This window comes from Gavia stellata, chromosome 3 (assembly GCF_030936135.1).
Source record: "Gavia stellata isolate bGavSte3 chromosome 3, bGavSte3.hap2, whole genome shotgun sequence".
NCBI lineage: Eukaryota > Metazoa > Chordata > Aves > Gaviiformes > Gaviidae > Gavia > Gavia stellata.
In genome coordinates, this window is record NC_082596.1 from 98,196,463 (window position 1) to 98,215,187 (window position 18,725).

Sequence of the window (18,725 nt, forward strand, 5' to 3'; positions counted from 1 at the left end):
AGCTGACTGAGGGACTGATTTATTATGGTTTTGATTTACTCTTGGGAAAGTTACAAACTCCCCAAGAAAGAACAGGCTGCCCAAATTAGGTCTCCTGGGGAAAGCGAATCATATTCAAAATGTAGATTTCGACAATTCATTATGTTTGCATAAAGTTAAAATCTTGCCTATCATATACAGAACATATTTCTTTAAAATGCCCAAATAAAGCAGAATTATCTTGGGCCATGAACTCTGTATTTTGTTAAAAGAAATAAAGGAATGACTAGATAGTCCTATGACTCTGTGTAGAAAGAGAGTTTTATAGCTGTGTGAATAATGACATACCCAAGTCATCAATCTTAAATTAGACCACAATATCACAATGCAGACACCTGCATTTCCCCAAGGAATTACTTAATTTCTTATTCTTTTCTAAAGATAAAGCCAAGTACTGCTAGACACACAAATTCAGATTTCGGCCCCTTTTTCGATAATACTAACTGCGAAACACTTACTGACATGTGGAACATTGCAAGATCATGCAAGCTCATGTCTCACACTTCAAGCTCTAAAATGGAACCTTCTCTGTTTCATTACCGTACAGTTTCATTAACACCAAACCTTTTAGCCAAATGCTGGCTGTTCACATAAAATACGATCATGCAAGTTTAAATGATTAAAAAAAAAAAGGGCACGGCAGAATTAAGATAGTTACACCACATGAGCTTTGCAGAATTAATTCTCAAATCTCTTATCCCTAATCCCAAGAACAAAATATCCAACAACTGCAGTAGAAAACAAAGAACAATAATTTTTAGAGGAGGGAATTTACTATGTATCCAATTCAAGAATATATTTTTGGAACAATAAAAATGGGATATTTTTGAGTACTAGAAATCCAGAGGGAAAAATGTACTAAACCCTGGTTGAAAATCTAAAGCATGCCAGAAAAAACAGACGGATGTTAGGACCCATTGTAATGAAGAAAAAAATGTTGTAAAATGTTAGCAATTGTCCTTCTGTTGTCTGTACAGCATTGTGAGAAGACACTTGCTTATCCAAATCAGTAACATTGAACCAAAAGCTGATTTTACAAAGCTAAAGAGATCATAATTCACAGTTCAAGGTCAATCCATGAACGACTTGAGTAAAGCGGGACCACAAAAATCAATCTGAGCTAAACAGATATGCTTGCTAGGTTACAGGCATTATTGTGTCTGGTTTGTTTTAAAATCTCTTCTCTCTATAGTAATGTGGTTTTATGTCTGTGAACAAACATACTTACAGCAACGAGTCTTTAAAGATGCATTTTTGAAGGAAAGATCTAGATGCTAAACCTCAGAAACTTTATTTGCCTTACTCCTCATAGTAAGTTACTTTTTTCTGGTTAAATACAATATTCTTTTCCTCCAAACACTAGTCTTTGGAGGCTTCTCCCTGCCATCTTCAGCACTTACCCAATTTTGAGGTGTAACCTCATATTTGGAAGATCTGTAGGAGACCAGATCATCATTAATATATTTGCAAAGGTGTCAACAGTGTGTTGCTGCTGCTGAAAGGCTTCCTGGAGTATCCTATGGACCATTCTGGACTATCCTATGGATTGTTCTGCCAAACAACAGACCTGAGGCAGGGGCCCAGACCCCTTCAGCTCTCTGTCACCCAACCAAGCCAGTTGTCACTGGAGTTGTGACACTACCCTTAGTGTTTTTAGCAACTTGGATTAAACAAATTTGGGGGTTCCCCTCTAGTCTCCAGCACATGGCTGCTTCTTACCATGAAAGTTACACTCTTAAAAGCAGAGCTATCTCCAAGCAAGAGCCAGAATACGGAGCCCCCTTCCCTCTTGGCATGTCCCCCCACCCCGGCTCCTGGGGCTCAGGGAAGCTCACATGGTTGAGCATGGTTTGATATAGGAATAAAGCAGTTATTCCTGTGGACGTGTGGTGGCCTCGGGATGGAGAGAGGAAGCAACGCTTTAGGCTGGAAGCAGGTCTGTGGGGCCAGGGAAGAAACCACGGAGGGAGGCTGAGGGATGACAATGGGAGCACAGCCCCACTCCCTGAATCTCCCACAACCCTCTAAAACCCCACTGATCTTTCCCAGTGCCCCTCTCCTCTAAGGGTCCTCTCCTGAGAAATCTGCTGCCACAAACTTAAATTTTGCCTCCGCTGAGAAACAGCTGCTGGCTCCGAGGAAGGGTTAAGGGCTGAAGCATGTAATGGAGGAACCATCTTCCCTATATTTAGCTAGCGTGGAGACCAGACCTCCTGATGGGCCTCTGCGGACCACAGCGACTACATGGTGATTATACATAGACCACAGTGACTGTATCTGCATAGCCTGTGCATTAGCAGGTATCTTACACTTCTAGCACTGTCAGTATGCAATTTGTCTAATTAAAAAAGCACCCTAACTTCTTATTCACATATGCACTAACACAACTGTAATCCTACAATATCAAGCCAGGGACATTTAAAACACATAAACAAACCAATTTTGGTTGGCAGTCCAAATGATCTGTGACCATCATGACAAATCTCAATCCAAAATGCAAAAAGCTGTTGGTTTTAACAAAAGAAACTTGGGCGGGGAGCTTCACCAGCTTGCGGACAGCAAGCTCAACACTTGTAGGGCCAACTTGAAAAAGTCTCCTCTGCTACTGCAGCAACTATAGACCACTCAAAGAATGGCGAGAGAGAAGAATTCTGTATATCCCCTGACCGCGTTAGTTTGTTATAGACCATTTTACCAGTGCCAGCATGAAGAAAGGCAAACAAACAATACTGCAGAAATCAAATTCATCTCTAAACAGGCACTTTACATTGGTCATGTCAAAAAAAAGCAACTTATCCACTTTCTGAGAAATGAATCAAAAGCTAAAATACTCAGTGACTCAGAACAGCCACAATACAGGAATTCTAAAGAAATGCTTTGATAACAGAAGTTGGCAGTGTTAGCAATTCAAACCCATGATAACTCAGTTTCTGGGAGAAAAGATGTATAGGAAATAGCATGGTACCCACACTTTGTCTTGTTACTGAGGTGAAAATTCCTGGAAGTGAACAAATTTGAGAGCTTTAAGAGTGATTAACTGTTTTGTGCTAGAGGGATTTCAGACCCCCAGATTGCATGAAAGGCAGGAGATAAGTAACACTGAATTACTGCAAAGGGCTATGGCTTAAAATGTTCACTTGAAGATTAAGAATTAGGGCTGGGTGAAACGTTTGTGACAAAGAGTAAAATTGCTGAAAAACTGAGTTCCAGCAGGTCAGAAACTATCTGCAAGGTGAGGTCAAACTTAGTGAATAGTTTCAGCTGAGAAAACAATTCACTAGACATACTTTTCTTTAAAAAAAAAAGTTGTTTAAGAAAGCATTAAAAAAATGCATTGAACAAAATATTTGGTTCTGACCTGAAATGCTAGTTTTCAGTTTGTAATAAAAAATTAATGCCTTAATTTGCTATTTTTATTCAGTTTTCCCTATCTCACTTTCTAATTATTTTCTTCCATTTGAGTACCAAATGCAAAAAATCCCTTCTTCAGCCAACTCCAGTAGACACAACTCTTCTTGCAGTAACTGCTACGGTAATTACAAGCACAAATCTACCGAAGCTAGTTACAAGGTGAGCTCTCCCCAGTAGCCGCATTGCTAGCTCCAGTGCAGATGTCTGGGTTGTTCCTAGCCATTTAATGGTCCCACCTGAATCTGTGATACCTGCTGATCAGACTGGGTCTTTGCACACGTTTTACAACATTGATTCTTTTGTATCTGCATCACTCTCTGCGAATTCAGTTCTTGCCTTTCTAGAGAATTTCATGTTTCACCGCCCTACCCAGAGATTTGCTCATTGTATAAATTCCCACCTCCTTCAAGAACACAACCTGTCCCCTTCCAGCTGGTGTGTATTTAACATCTTCACTGCCAGCGCCTACTTCTGCCTCTATGCACTAGCAAAACCTAGAAATATTTCCTTTGAAATAGTAGCATCTCATGGCACATCAGTGAAAACATGCTGCACCAGAAAGAGAAAATACCAAGAATGGCTACTTTAAAAAAAAAAGGAAGAAATTATTCACCTGGTTACAATTAAAAAACCCCGCGCCTCAGGAAACTGCACAGTTGTTATTTTGACGAGATACGAGACGCAATTTGCTCACAATTACATCATCACCTTTAGGTTTAAATCTAGTGGCCTAAAAGCATAACAAGATATTTTTTCCTCGGGAGAATTCTTGTCCCATCTGCATTTTCTTCTCTCAGAGTTACTGAGACACACATAATTACCCGGAGGCTAAATTTGGACCATAAAGTGATAATCCTTTTTTTTTGTTTTTTGTTGCTTCATAATTATTTCCACAGCAAAACAAATGGAATGTTACAAAGAGGCTTATTACATCGAATAAGGAATTAGCAGCAGGAATCAATAATCTCCAAAGTAACAAAGATCCTATTTCCAGGGAAATACTCTTAACTTCAAAATAAACAAAAAACCCCTCATGAAACAAAACACTTCCAGAGAGACATACAAACCCTATGTGATACCCTGAACAGGCTGCAGCCTTTCTCTTCGTTGTCTGCATAGTGTGACATCAGCTTTTTCCATTTTCTCCCTGAAGTTTCGAGGGCTCAGTTCAACACCTACTGCAGTTTCTCCACTCTTAGTTTTCCGACTAATATCAGGTGCCTGTACCCTTGCCTGCACATTCCCCAGCTCCCCCTGACACTTTATCAATGTAAAAACCTGCTTCATTACCACAGTCTAGCTGCTGAGGGAGACCAGTAGCTTTTTCATTATTTTTTTCCTTAGTTAGAGCTGATGTTGAACTAAGGAGGGGGAGGGAACGCCCAATGACATCTTCCATCTTTCTCATACAAAATGGGACACAAACCTGTTCCTGGCCTGGCTGACCTGCAGAGTGATTTCTCCTTTACGCTTCAGCCACACTTCACTTCTTAAACCCCACTGGGACAGCGTTGTAGATGTCTTCCCTGTGACACTTCAAGTGAGGGTGCTACTAAAACCCACGTTTTTGCACTTGTTTGTCCTCTAAAGAAAGACTGCCTTAAACTGGTGATTGTCTTTTGAGCTCTTTACTGGTCTGAATAGTTTATGTAGCCAGCATTCAGGCAGAGAGGCTGAAGAGAGTTAATATTTGAAATGTTTTATATGCAAGATGAGCAAAGCTTGTTTGTTCACGGCTGCTGACATGCCATAGGAGAAGCCTGGATTTCCCTGCAGGGCACACTTACTTAGATGCCAGGACTGAAATACCTCCGTCCTGGGCTTTCAGTGCCCTGGTTTTGTGGTATCCACTTGTTTTCTGCATATCCAGCTGCAGTGAAGGCAAGGAGAGGGGGCTTGGAGAGAGGTAGCAAAGGGAATCAGCACAGTCACCCTGACAAAATCCCTTCTGAACGTATAGTGATGATGCACAAAGTGTTTGCAAAACTGGAAACTGTGCCTACTGCTATGAGAGGCTGCAGACTGGCACGAAAACATGCTGGCAGGGATGGCCTGGGAAAACAGATAGAGTGCTTGCTTCCTAGCTTTTCTCAACTTCATGATTAGTTTAAAACATGCAATTTCTCATGCATCAGCATATAGCTTAAGTAAAGGAATACACTCTCTCAGTCCTTCCTTCCAGCCCCCACTGGCCACAGCCATGTGGACTTGTGTTTTGCTTTACAAGCATACTGAATTTACATCTGTACCTTATCATTTATTTGGTGTTAAGCCCACTCTCATGACTGGAGATTACCTAGTGCTAATAACAACTCTGCTCCTGCTTGACAGCAGTGGTGCTCTGCTGAGCCCAGCTAATGAACACCAGCTGCTAAGGAAGAAGGGGAAAAAAAAGTCTCACAACCACTATGCTCTGTCAGCTTTTCAAACTCCGATGAGCCACGGTTTTGGCAAAATGTGTGTCAAATACATGCTTCCATCCTCCTTCTTACTAAAGCCATTAGAACATTGCTGCACTCTGCACTCCTGGAGATCATTACTGTTGTATAGATACCAGAGAGCACCCTTGCAGGCTGTCTGGGATGTTTCTGAAAGGAGCAAGCTCCCAATTCCCCAAATTGAGAAAGAATAATAAATTACTGTTTGTTGTCTCTGGATCCACCCAAAGACAGAAAGTTTTGAAGGCAGATCTTAAGGTTCTGCCTCGGATAGCTAGAAAAGGAGAAAAGAGCTATACAAGGGTGCAAGGAACTTGAAAAACTCTTGGAAGTGAAACCGGGACTCTGGGTTTTTTTGCTATGGCAGAGGTGGACTGAGGGGATGGGGACGCGCAGGGCTGAGAGGAGTGCTTGTTGAGGGAAGCTGGGCGCCTGGAGTTGATTTCTGTGTGAATAAAGCGTGCCTGTGAGATGTTCTTGTTTAGAAACTGAGCCCTGGTAATTTTTTCCATGGAGTGGAGCACGAGGAGTTTGGTCTCAAGGGCTAACCCCATAGTCTCTTGGAACTGAAGTGAGCTAGAGACTTTTACAGTCGACATGTCATAGACAGGCATTTGTCAGAGCTGGTGACCTGGCTAAATTGTCTGTGCCCGCACAGCCATTGTGCAATAACCCAAAGCAGGAGAAATTTGTCAAGCATTGCATCATAATAGCTTTATGAGACACATTCACAATAACCTTAGACTGGGGGGACTAAAGGGAGTCAGGATTTGGGAAAGTCTGAGACAGAACTTGGCCACTCTGCAGTGCCAAAGGCACACAAAAAAATCAGCCAACAGCATCGTGCACTTCAAAAGGCAAACATGTTGGTAATACACAAAGACTTTGTTAGCTCTTTTGATGCCTTGTGCTATCACAGAACGGTGAAGGTTGGCAGGGACCTTCGGAGGTCATCAGGTCGAACCCACCTGCTCAAGGAGGGCTGCCTAGAGCCAGGACCGTGTCCAAATGGCTTTTGAATATCTCCAAAGAGGGAGACTCCACAACCTCCCTGGGCAACCTGTGCCAGTGCTTGGTCACCCTCACAGTGAAAAAACTGTTTCCTGATGTTCAGAGGGCACCTTCTATGTTTCAGTTTGTGCTCGTTGCCTCTGGTCCTGTCAGCGGGCACCACTGAGAAAAACCTGGCTCTGTCCACTTTACACCCTCCCTTCAGGTATTCATACACATATTGGTAAGATCCCGCCGGAGCCTTTTCTTCTCCAGGCTGAACAGTCCCAGCTCTCTCAGCCTTTCCTCATAGGAGAGATGCTCCAGTCCCTTCATCATCTTTGTGGCCCTTTGTTGGACTCTCTCCCATATGCCCATATCTCTGTGGTACAGAGGAGCCCAGAACTGGACACAGCACTCCAGGTGTGGCCTCACCAGTGTTGAGCAGAGGGGAAGGATCACCTCCATTGACCTGCTGGCAATAATTTTTCTAATGCATCCCAGGATACCATTAGCCTTTTTTTTTCCTGCCAGGGCATGTTGCTGGCTTGTGTCCAACCTGGTGTCCATCAGGACCCCCAGATTCTTTTCTGTCAAGCTGCTCTCCAGCTGATCGACCCCCAGCATATACTGGTGCAAGGGGTTGTTCCTCCCCAGGTGCTGGACTTGGCACTTGCCTTTGTTGAACTTTGTGAGATTCCTGTCAGCCCACTTCTCCAGCTTGTCAAGGTCCCTCTGGATGGCAGCATGACCCTCTGGTGCATCAGCCACTCCTCCCAGTTTTGGATCATCAGCACATTTGCTAAGGGTACTCTCTGCCCATCATCCAGATCATTAATGAATGATGTTAAAGGGGACTGGACCCAGCATTGACCGCCTGGGGTATACTGCTAATTACTGGCTTCCAACTAAACTTTGTGCCACTGATCACCAGCCTCTGGGCCCAGCCATTCAGACAGTTTTCAATCCATTTGCCCATCCAGCCCATACTTCAACAACTTCACTGTGAGGATCTTACGGGACACAATGTTGAAAGTCTTACTGAAGTCTACATAACACTATCTACTGCTCCCCCCTTGTCTACCAGGCCAGTTATTTCATTGTAGAAGTTCATCATGTTGATCAAGCATGACTTCCTCTTGTGAATCCATATTGACTACTCCTGATGACTTTCTTGTCCTTTACGTGCCTGGATACGGTTTCCAGATTTAGCTGCTCCATCACTTTCCCAGTGATCGCGGTGATGCTGACTAGCCATTAATTCCCTGAGTCCTCCTTCTTGAATATAGGAGTGACATCTGCTTTCCTCCGGTCTTTGGGCACTTCTCCCAGTTGCCATGATTGATCAAAGAAACATTAAAGAAAATAAAGATGGCAATAAATCTTTAGTACTGCTGAGTCAAATTCATCCTTTCAGATATACTTTTATGCTGAATAGTGAGGCAGCATTGTTCTCTCTTAAAGATTTTAACACGTGCCCTAATTGTTAAAACATGACATGTTCAGGGACAAGTGCACAGAACTGAGAGAAAGGCAAGGTACAGTGATGGACAGGTGGGAGAATCAAATCTGAGGCAGTCAAGCGCGCAACGATCAGGGAGGATGCTGAGACAAGTGAGGTGTGATGCCTAGTATTCCCCCACTGATGCCTTGCATTTCCCCGTCACTGTCTTTATATCTGCTCCAAAATCCTTCAGACTGAAGCCAGGTGCTGTACAGTATCTTGAACTAGGGTGGTGTGGAGGGGGCCTACTAGCACTACTGAAATACAAGGAGAAACAAGATGGAATAAAGACTCTGAAGAGAAGAATTAGTCAAGACAAAGGGAAATAAAAGTACCTCCCAAAAGCGTGTCACACGTGATGGGTTTCAGAGGCAAAAATCATATCTTTTCACTGCTGCAGAGCCTTTTTTCATCTGTCATGTTACATTAGAAAACATGATGGAGCCTTTAACTCGCTGGAATTAAACAGTGCAGTGCAAAATGTTGGCAGCTCTTCTAACTCCAGTAGAGTATTAGATTTTCTTTGCTAGTCTGAGGGGGAAGATTAAATGGATGCTGGAGTATCACATAGCTCTATGATCCCTGCAATTGCCCAGGTCTCTCTATCTCAGCATATATGTCTACCCGAACAAGGGAAGGGTTAATGGTTCTGGCCCAACCTGAGGGTGAAGGACACAGGCATTTACACTCAGTTGTTAACCGGGAAAAGGGAGGGAGTCTCTAAGGATGTTCTGGCCCTGGGACAACAGCCACTCCTTCTCCTGCAAGGAGCAGAGGGAGATTTTGGGTTCAGCTGGAGAATGCCCTGACGCAGAGATCCAAGAAGGCACCAAACTCCCGTTAGGGAAGTTGCTCCCCACTTCTAGACTGATGTGCAGTTGCAGTGTGTCTGTAAACCTGACTCCAAACAAACCAATTCCTGACAGAGGGGCCGTCTGCCCTCTTTTTTTTACAGCTGAAACCTGGATATCAGGGCAGGGAAGTCCTTGCACTGGGGCAGAGTGCTCTAGGAAAGCCAGTGAGCACAGTTCAGCTGCTCTAACTTCCCAGCGCAGCCAAAGAGGCCAAAGGAGATCATTGTTCACGCTGCTCGTAGGCTTAGCCGGAGGTGGGCCAGCTGATGGGGCCATGAGAAGACCTTCATGGCAGATGGCCAGGGACCTTTCCCTGCAGCTTCTGTGAAGGCCTCCTGAGGATAGCATTTACTTGCAGTTTACATCTCCTTGCGCGCTCCCCCACAGGGCCTGGGTGCAGCTGAGCTGCCATCTGCCATGCCAGCGGGTGACTGAGGTCCCCCAAATGCTGCCATCCACCATCCCACCAGGTAACCGAGGTCCCGGTGCCTGTGCAGGAGAGGAGCCCTGGTCCAGGCAGTGTTCCTGTTCCCTACTGAAGGAGCGGGCTGGCGCCTTTGCAGCCCCCGCTGTTTGAGACTAGGGTCTCCTGCTTGCAAGGCCAGCTTTTAAATCAAAGCCAGTTGATTGCAGGGAGGCAGGAAGACCATTTCTGTCTTGATTACTGCAACAAAGGAAATTGTGAAGACTTTTCCAGCATGCTGAAAAACTCAGATATTCTGCAGGATAAATAGTGCAGCCTGACATTAGAGATGCTTGCTCATTTAGCAAATACAATATATTGAATGCTTATTTTATTAATTACCATTAAGCATTAGTGTTGCTGCCTCCTGAATTCAGGGATGTCAGTGAAGAACCAGGTTACCGAATTTACCTTGGTGCTAATGTGCTTTCCCTGTAGTTTGCTGGTTTAAAAATTATTTATCATCAGAAAGGCAAGCAATGAATAGTACAGGCTGCGTATTTAGAGACATGTTGATGTGGTCTACTGCACCTGAGAACATTTCCTCTTCACTAATGTTATTAACATAAATGGTAATTTTACATGGTCAGGTTTGAGGCTAAGGACTTCGTTTAATCCCCACATATGGTCTGTGCAGTGCTTATGAATCCCAGTGCACTGAAATATGAGCATAATTCTCATCCGTGCTTGCCTCTAAAAGACTGGTTGTAACTTTTTTGCATGTACGCAAAAAAGTCCCTGTTCATCTCTAAGTGAGCCTTGTGTTAACACTATGTCTTAGGGAAAACATGCAAAATTCCAACCATACATACTTGTATCAGGTGTAATGGTAAGTATATTTGCTTTCTTGGTACATTTGTCCAGAAGACATTTAATCCTATATAAAACAAACATATAAAACATTAAATCCTATTTACTACAGGGCCAACTCTTCAAAAAGTCACCTCTATTTACTCACATACAATAACCTGCCCATGAAACTCCTGCGTTTCTGGACATAGATAGATGACCATGCACACAAGTTAGACTTACTTCTCTAGCAATCCTGCTTGTGCTCACAGTAATAGTCACAGCACACATATATGAGCACCTATATATTTAAAAGCTGATTGGAGTCAGGACAAAAAATTGGGTTTATGTGTTTGACTCCTTTACAAGGACTACCTGTGTTAATCTCCAGCACATGTGTTGCCAAGTAGGCCATAATACACCGAAGGGGAAAAATATGTAAACGATAACTTCTGAGAGAGGTTAAATATTTTACTCAAAAAGCAATTTCTGCATTTTGCAATCATCAGCCTATAAAGTGAAATTTATTCCTGCCAGTCTGCTTCTTTTATCTACTTGTACTGCCATCTGATTTGTTTCTTTTACAGGAATTACAAGGTCATCCAAGCTGAGCAACTGTTGTGCTTGTGATTAACTGCCCACAATCAGCAGAAACAAAACACGAAGATTTATGATTAGATTTTTTCAAGGTGGAAATTTATGAGCTAGTTCTTAATGGAGCTGCCCTAAATTTGTCAGCATTCACCAGCAAAAGAAAACAAACAAACAAACCACCTTTGTTTTCTTCTTTTAAAGCCAGAATATAATATTTTGAATCAGCTACTTCCTTGCTCGTGTTTGTTTCACCTGTTTTTATTAATGTTTGTCATTCTTTACCCAAAAGAGAGTACTGCGTGGACTCCACGCAGCCTCTTGTTTACTGGAGAAGTAAAAGACTATTTCTATTACCGACATATGTTATTTCACTACTGCCATAAGCTTGCATTATATCACCATGAATTATTTTGCCCAGCAGAGAAATGTGGCTTCCTCTGAGGTAAAAGCTGACAGTGGTTTGACAACTAAAAGCAACGCTGCAATCAATTCGGGGCAGAAAATGAAGGATACCACACCCCACTGAAACTGCAAAGGAAACTAAGGTAGACTAAATATACTTGTCTCAGCTGTATTGCCAGCCTGAGTTAGACCTCAAATACAGACTGTGTCAGGGGGCTGAAGAGGATGGGAAGCATGAAAGGGAAATTGTAACCCCATAATGTATTCTGCCTCAGCTTCTGCAGAGAAAGGATGGGAGAAACAGATGTTGCAACGACAGCGCAGAGTGACTCGCACTGCTTCCATGAGAGCAGGCAATGGGAGCAGTGACAGACCCCAGGAATAACAAATACCTTCCCGGGCTGGCAACATCTCTGACTGAAATGAACTTTGGACACAGAGAAAACACTTTCTATTTCACCAGTGGCCTCACGGGTGCCTCTGGGGAGACCTTGCCCTAAATGCTGCTTTCTGCTGCCTGTTGCCTACCATTAAAAGCATTCCTCTCCTCAGCACAACGCTCCTCCTCCTTTATAGTAACGTAAATAAATTGCCTCTACACATTTGAAGCCCCACCTTCTAACACGGAGAGACACATCTGCCCAAGGACAGACTATATCCACTCTGTGAGGCTTTGCTTTTGTACATAGCAAAATATCCGCTGGTCCCGGCTGAGCGAAACCGGTGGTGGCAGGGGTTCATCCCATCCCGAGGCGGAGCTGCGACAGAGGAGAGATCACACTGCCAGGGCCCATCCAGATCACAGGCCAAGGACGCTGTTCATCCCCCAAATGAGGGAGCATGTAGAGGTGATGTGTTGTGCAGTGACATTACCCACTGTCACCTCCCCTTTCCCTTGACTGCTGCATTGACCTTTTGCCATAGCAAATTACTCAGATGAAGCAAATTCGTGCTGTAAGTTGTTGAAACTCGTATCAGAACAATAGTAACAGCATCAACTGTGATGTTAGACTTGTCTTTTTCTGTGATGAATGATGATGCTAGCTATAAAAATTCCTAACATAAAGAGACAAGTCCAAACCATGCTCAGAAATGAGGATGCTTGTCCTACTGAAGCAGAGTTAGATGTCTAAAGAGATCCTGATATCTGGGTGGTTTTTCGAAAGCACACAAACTTTGCTGTCAATGAGAGTTTGTCAACTAGTGGAATTTTCCAAAGTTCACAGGCACATAAGCACATTTGGAGACCCCAACATACCTTAAATATATATATACATATATGTGTGCATGTTTCTTTCAGTGGCTTGCCTGAGGTCGGAAAGCCCGTGGAAGATGCAGCCTTCCCAGAGCATTTTAACTACAAAGCCACCTTTCCTTTCAGCACAACAGAGCTCACCAGGACATCAATCACAGAAAAGAGGGCTGACAAGGGCCTTGAGAGCCCATCTCCCATCTGTACCCCCACACAGAACCCAGATCAGTTCAGCTCAGAGTATTTATTCCGGGCGGTTGAGCCCAGATGTGTAATAATAACTTGGTTTCAGCTTGTTGCCCATAGATCATCACCTGCTTTTGCTGCCTTCCTCCTGATGCTAAGGGCAATTTAGATAGCTCCCTTGGGGTTTCTCACAAATGTACAGCTTCCTCATGAAGCTAAACTAAAAGGGAAAAAAATGCCATTTTCCCTAGGTACCATCATGGCTAAAACCCAGGCTCAGCCCTTTGCGGCTTTTTTCGGTCACCCCCATTCATGCATCTAGCACTGTCGCATCGTCCCCTCTAATCCGGGATTTAGATGAGCTTGTTTACCACAATCCCATTTTCCGTGTGATTTATCCCCAGCACCCGACGTGCAAAGAGGCAAGCTCCATGCACACACAGGCGTGCGCGCTGCCATTGGGGATGAGCTCTTGCTTTAGGCACTTGCTTTTCTCTCATTAGTAGAAGCTAACAATAAGTGTGAGAATTGCAGACGTCAGAGGCAATTAGGAAGAAATTATTTCACGTTACCCAACAAAATGAGGTCTGTGAATAAAGCCTAATCCTGCTGTCTGCTCATTCTTTTTATCCCTAAATGACTCGGAGATGGGGAGGGCACTAAAGGCTCTCCACAGCGCTGGATGGGGAGCAGCCATGAGGAGATTCAGCCGTGCTTGACAAGGGCCATCTTGCTGCCATCCTCTGGCTGAATAAACCCTCCCCTCAACGGGACTGCAACACTGCTTAAATAATGAACCATTTCAAAAAGCTGAATCTCCGCACAGCCTAATTTTTTAGTAAATAAAAACAATCACTTCAGACTATTCAGTCCCCTCAGGCCTCTGAAGGAACTGCTGTGCATTTTAACGACTGTGCAAGCCTTGCAGACTGACCCTTCCTCAGCACTGGTAATATCTCTGTCACCTTCATGGTGATACCGAAGACGCAATCCTTTTCCCAAATTGTCCGGTTTTTCTACTCTTCTTTCTGGTTCACATCTCCCCTTCTGTTTACAACCACACTCTATTGCTCTCTCTCCTGAGTACTCTCCCTCATGCAGCGGGACACATGGACAGCTAGCACCTGATGTGAACAAGTCCAAAAACCTCACAGCAGCCTCATGACATTTTAAAATCCAGTGACAATTTTTCATACTTGTGGGAATTCACCAAGTTCATTTCCTCACAGGATTTCTGTTTCTAGGCAGTATTTTTCAGCTGAGGAAGACGTAGTATTGATTAGGGAATGCATGGAGTAGATTACCTTTCTGATCGAGGTAGTAGGTGACCATCATCTGTCAAACCTGCTGCTCCATAACAAAGATTTATGATCTTTCATGCTACATTTCTCAGTCACAGACATCTTGGTGCTATTTCCAAAGCATCAATGGGACTATAAACACATCAAGCAGGTGTGCATGTCCGTATGTCAAGCGTACATATTTACAGCCATATGCACACAGACGGTGTCTCTGTGATCTATTTTCATACTTCCTATTCTTTGCCTCATGATACTTGCAATATAGTATTTATATTGCTTCAGATCAAGATTTTCCACTTGCTGGTGTAAGGACAGCACCCCATAAGGTATTGTAGTGAATAAATGTAGGGCTATACAAAAAACAATGCAGAGCACTACTGTATATCTGACAGAGGAGCTTGTCACTGATTCACTGCTTTAAAGCCAGCAGGACATATACACTGACACAGTCACAGGATTCAGTCGAGCAATGGGATGTCCATCACTAAAAGTCGCAAGAGAGGCAAAAGGTAGTGTGTGGACATTGTGCAAGAAGTTACTTTCTTCTTTATTTGTTCCTAATTTAATTATTTTCTATTTAATTATTTAGTTAATGTGCAGAGGGCTGCTCCCCCACCTCATCTCTCTTTGCTTTCACACCGGGCATGCTCTTGGGTTAAACATGACTCCTACAACAGACAGCTTTTGGCAGCAGCACAGCATAAAATCTTATTGGGCTGGAAAATCTTACTGGGTTGCCTGTGGCACCTGCCAGTGATGAGTAGCAGTCCCCTGACTGCTCGCACTGCTCGTCTGTGGACAGCCTTTATGTAAGTTCCCTGCCTTGTTGCCTGCAGCCAGTCTGCCCTCTGCCCCGAGGTGGGTAGGAGTGTGCTGATGAGACAGACATGATGCTGACCAGTAATAATACCATGAATATCAAGAAGTTCCCTTAACATTGATTATTAGCAATGTGACGATAATAATACTGGATTGCCAGATTTTTTGTATGATTAGATCATTCTATTCCCGCAGGTGGGAAGGGCCAGGATGGAAGCAATTCAGGGAAAACAGATGATGACACTGCCATGCATTCTTGAAAAGCAGTGGACAAAAATCTCAGCTTTAATACTCCTGTATCTGATTGCTAATGAGCACCTTCGCTAAAGTTGGGGGTTAAGAGACTCAAAAAAGACTTGAGTGCTTTAGGAAGCTTCTCTCATAGCACACGTGGCAGATCAGCCATAGTCTAAAGACACAAGTTGTCTCAGGGTATGGGAGAGACTTTGTGAAAGACACGCAAAGAAATCAGGTCTTCCCAGTAAAAGGGGGTGCAAAGTCCTCAGCAAAGTCTGGTGTCGTGTATAGCTATACAGAAATACATAGATACATTTTCTCTAAGGGGCTCTTGTGCTTACTATATAATATGTTGATTGAGGAAGTCTGTGTGCTCTCTTATGACCACCATTATGATTCCTTGGTGAAACAGAAGTGCAAGGACTGGCACTGAAGCACCCGTCTCAGTACCAGGCGACAGTCCCGCAGCCTCTGGGAGGCATGCGGCTCTGCTGTGCATCAGCCATCAGCGCCATGCCTTTATCGTTGCCCCTGGGAGAACCTCCAAGCTCAGATCCAGAGCCTGCCTGCGTCCTTGCTTCACAGTCATAGCCCAGATATGCCCCACTCCTCTCACCCTGACAGCCACTGAAACCTAAATCCAGGTCTTCCTGCCCTCCGCTCTAACCTGCATAACCAGGGGACCAGTGTTTCCCAGCAGGTCCAACAAGCCAGAGAGACAGGCAGAAGGCAGAAGTCTGTCTTTTCCCTCTCCCTGTTAACTTTCAGAGTCCTGTTTTTCCTCCTGTTTTCACCTTTCTGTCTTACGGTCACTTATACGCACTTCTTGAGCAACTGTGAAGCTGTGCAGGCACCAGAGGGATAAAATGGAGGAGTCTGGGAGAAGCTGAGCAGGCAGAAAAAAAAAAGAAACCCATACCCACTTAAAGATTTACTTAGCACAGAAGGTCTGCATTTCAGAGTAGAAGTTAATGGAGTTGTAAGGGTTTTTAGCAGCCAAGAACATGGCCTCCAGCATCCATTTCCTATCCCCAAGTCACATGTGGTTATGAGCTGGAAGTTCTACATCTTAATTCTCTATTTTTTGCTCCTTGCTTCAGAGTAGGTATCACATTTTTGAGTAGTCCATTCTGGTTTGGTTAGAGGAGGAGGTCTTCTCATTAGTTGCTGTAATTGCTGTGTAAAGACTGCCCAGAAATAGTCTACGGTGCAGTGGCCTATTCATGTAGCTGGAATTCACGTGATGTGGGACCTCCTGCCTTTGCTAGGAGGTATTTTGCCATCTTGAGCAAAAAGCTCCTTTTTTGCTTGGATCTGTATGTGCTGAGCCATGATACAGGGTACACACCAGCGAAGCACTACATTCATGTGAAGTGTTTCTATGATAGGCACAAAGGTGTTAATTTGCCTCATGGTTGAGCTAATATTCATGTGCGTAGTGTGCCAGAATCTGCTATAAGATACAGTCTCTGCAGCCTCACCCTTACAACTGGTCTGGTGTAAGTCAAGGCACTATTCTCCCAGCCTGGGAAACAGGCAACATGGTGAGTTGCCTGGAGTCTCTCTACCAGTTGGTGGATGCAATAATGAAGTCATAACAATTTTCTGGGACTAACTAGACATTCAGAGGTTCCAAACTACATTTAAACAGGATCTTAACAAACAGTTCTGAGCCAAATTGATTCCTGGTGCAACTCTAATAAGGCTGGAGGAACTACACCTGGGATGATTTTGATCCCACACGATATGTCAATGGTCAATCTCTCAATATGCCTGGCTATAAGTGTCTTTAAAAATGACATTCTCTTTATAGCACTAAATTTTGATCTGCCAAATGTGGCAGCCAATGAGCTCTTCCAAACTAAAATACTGTGAGGATTATACATAAATACTGAAGTATCCTAATCAGCCTCTTGGTGAAAATTAATTGATCCATTACAGACAATAACTGTTTGCTGAAGTTTTTATTCGGCATTTTTTACTTCTATAACTAGCATATGTGATTTCATTGGCTGGCTATTTTAAACTGTAGGGGACCATTGGTGGAACAGTACAAATCCCTCTGAAATCCAAAATTGCCAGCTGCAATTATAGTCTGCATCTAGCATCTTCTCTATGGACTATAAATGCTTCACTACTTTAATTTTGCTTGGCATTTGCATCACTGTGTGACAATTACTGAGCAATGGCAAAAGATGGATTCAGTAATGAAGTGTGGACAGTAAAGAAATACTGCCCAGATTGAAATATTCTCTCTATTTCAATGTAATATTCATCAGTTTGTGCACATGGATGCATCACATTTCGGTACAAAGCAGTGGTAAGACAGGTACCTTCCTTTTTGCTGCTGAAATGTCTGTGGCTTTTTACATATTAGAGATGAGGAAAGTTGTTTTCTCCTCATATTTCTTGATTGTTTTTAACTACTGAAAAGGACGAGATACTAAGTTGTAAATACTAGTAATTAAAAGGTCAGACTGGCAACTATATTATTCCAGATAAGGCTAGTTGATGGTTGGACTTGATGATCTTACAGGTCTTTTCCAACCTTAGTGATTCTGTGATTCTGTGAAATTCTACCCATCATCTCAGTGATGTCACACTGGTATAAAATGGGAATGAAATGGCAGTGGCTCAGCTATTTTTTGAACTTGTATGTACACAGTTTTAATTACTTGAACTATTTGCAATTGCCCCGAAGTCCTAGCTATATTAGAAGACAAGATCAAGCATTATACTTCAGACTGAATGAGCAGAGATGCAATTGGGGAAACAAACAACAACAATGTGAGAATATGGGGCTTACACAGGAAGGGTTCTGAGTATTGCTAAAATTGGTTTCCCTTGTTAAAAAGAGATATGCTGAAGAAACAATCTTTAAAGGGGAAAAAGCAGGTTTTTGAGAGGTGAGATATAAAATATTTATAATAAAAATCACCTGGGGCACAGTGAGCTCTGCAGAGTCAATGTTTGCAAATGACACTATTTACCTTCATCAGACAGAACTGTAAAACTTCTGAGAGACCTGAGTAATTTAGGCAAATGGGCAACACAACAGAAATGCTGCTCAATGTCATTGCAAGGTCAAGCAGTGCACAGTAAGATATGCTAAGAGACAAAAATGTCAACTCTTCACATGCTTCAGAAGGGTTCAAAATTAATCATATAAGCACTAGGACCTTGCTGTCATGTGCTGCTCTTTGGGACCCAGAGCTCCATGTGCAGCTGCAGTCTAACAAGGTACTAGGCTGAATAAAGACTGGACTGAAAAACCACAGTTCCAGCAACAGTGCAATGCCATCTTGCATACTTTGGGCATCACTGTTGAGGCTCTTCAACAAGAATACTGAAGAATTAGACAGGTCTTGGAGTAGGCTAAGTATGGTCCAGCCCAAAAACTTTCAAAGACAGACTGGAAAGATCTGGTTAGTTTATTCCAAAGAGGC

General features: G+C 43.3%; 1 protein-coding gene across 1 annotated transcript in view; it reads right to left on the reverse strand.

The window, feature by feature from the left end:
* The window catches only part of PHACTR1 (phosphatase and actin regulator 1), a 306,757-nt gene that overhangs the window by 23,791 nt on the left and 264,241 nt on the right, over positions 1–18,725 (reverse strand). The window lies entirely within an intron of this gene.